Here is a 1828-nt window from a genome sequence, read left to right as displayed (position 1 = left end):
CTAATGATCACAGAGACTTTAACATAAGAAGTTGCTAATATTGGGTAACAGGCAAAAGAGAAGGAAGCAACTATTTAACAGTGTGAAAACTACAGACCATAGTACAAAATAGTTTATGTAAATGTGAAAAATGTAACTATGTTAAATATTTAGGCACAAATCATTGTGAGTTAGGGACTAATCTGACCTGCTGTTAACTCTCTGATTTCTGAGGCTGGTGACTCAGATCAACTTATCCTCAGCAGCAGAGGTGACTCATGGTCTTCCTTTCCTGGGGGGAGGGGGTCAGGGTTAACCAGTTTCGCTGCAGATCTTGATGGTTTTTGTGACTGCACTTGGGGACACATTCAAAGTTTTTGCACTTTTCCGCACCGACTGACCGTCATTCCTTAAAGTAACAATGGCCACTCGTTTCTCTTCCCTTGGCTGATTGGTTCTTGCCATAATATGAATTCTACCAGTTGTCCAATAGGCTGTCAGCTGTGTATCAACCTGACTTCTGTACAACACAACTGATAGTCCCAACTCCATTAATAAGGAAGAAATCCCACTAATGAACCCTGACAAGGCCCACCTAGGGAAACCATTTCAGGGACTACCTCATAAAGCTCACTGAGAGAACCAAGGGTTTGCAGAACTATCAAAAAGCAAAGGGGGGGTACTTTAAAAAAAACTAGAATACAAGACATGTTTTCAATTGTTTCACACTTCTTTGTTAAGTACGTAATTCCACATGTGTTCATTCATAGTTTTAATGCTTCAGTGAGAATCTACAATATAAATAGTCATGAAAATAAAGGAAACACATTGAATGAGAAGGTGGTTCCAAACATTTGGCCTGTACTGTGTTTGTGTGTGTGTGTGTGTATATATATATATATATATATATATATATATATATATAGCTCTAATATATTCTTTATTGTAGGCTACTTTATTTTGCTACTTCAACCCGTATTTTTTATATGGTTATTATTCATTGACGTTTTCTATAGTGATGTTATGAATATTTTTTAAATGATAATTTTAAAATAAAGGTTTAGGAGGTGTGACTGTAAATGTGAACTATTTCAACTTGAATTGTCCAACATTAAGTAGCCTAGTTTGTAACTGTAATATTCTACATATGTTCTAAATACAGATTTTAAGAAGAAAAGGATGGAGACGGCCTATCGCTGCTGATTGGTTGAAAGGATTTGGCAGCTTGCCAGAGGGGAAACGGAGGGAGGAGAAATCAAGTCACATATATAGTCTGTAGTCAGACCGTTCCTTGTTAACGGGGCTCGAGGACATATTTAAAAAACAAGAAAATGTACAGTTATGAGAACATAATGGACCACTAAGGAACACAGGTGAGTCTCGATATTGTCTAAAAGACGTTAACTCCATCCCTTCTGATCAGCTGTTGTTGAACTAGTTACTACTAGTTATGTTCTGGTTACCATGGCTACAGTAAGGTAAAAAAAGAAGCGGGTCTATCTCGTTAAATTAAATGCTAAGATACACCTGGAACAACAAACAGAAGAATGAATCCGCTTCAGCTGCAGAAATCACGAATTATTAAACATTACGTCGACATTTAGTCCGTATGGAAGGTTACACAAATAAGGGTCACGTCCTCGTGCGGGAGCGCGCTCAAAAGCGAAACTAGACATGTCTACTGTAATGAAGGAAAAGTCTTGTTTAATAACCCTTTATGTCTGGATACGGTCAGTGGGATTAATTGTGGTCAAATGGATTCAGGAATAGCCAGTCCCAGGGGAGTGAATACAGAAGAAATGTGTTATTTTAATACACAAATGGATCATTTTGAGCGTTTTGAGATCAG

At 37.6% G+C, this 1828-nt stretch overlaps 1 protein-coding gene across 1 annotated transcript in view; it reads left to right on the top strand.

Annotated features, from left to right (window-relative positions):
* The window catches only part of LOC117948240 (tumor necrosis factor receptor superfamily member 14-like), a 6764-nt gene that overhangs the window by 1744 nt on the left and 3192 nt on the right, over positions 1 to 1828 (top strand). The gene's annotated exons all lie outside the window — the stretch shown is intronic.

The sequence above is a fragment of the Etheostoma cragini genome, chromosome 7 (genome assembly GCF_013103735.1).
Source record: "Etheostoma cragini isolate CJK2018 chromosome 7, CSU_Ecrag_1.0, whole genome shotgun sequence".
In the NCBI taxonomy this organism is placed as follows: Eukaryota; Metazoa; Chordata; class Actinopteri; order Perciformes; family Percidae; genus Etheostoma; species Etheostoma cragini.
Note: the sequence above shows the minus strand (reverse complement) of the source record. Positions and strands in the feature narration are given on the sequence as shown.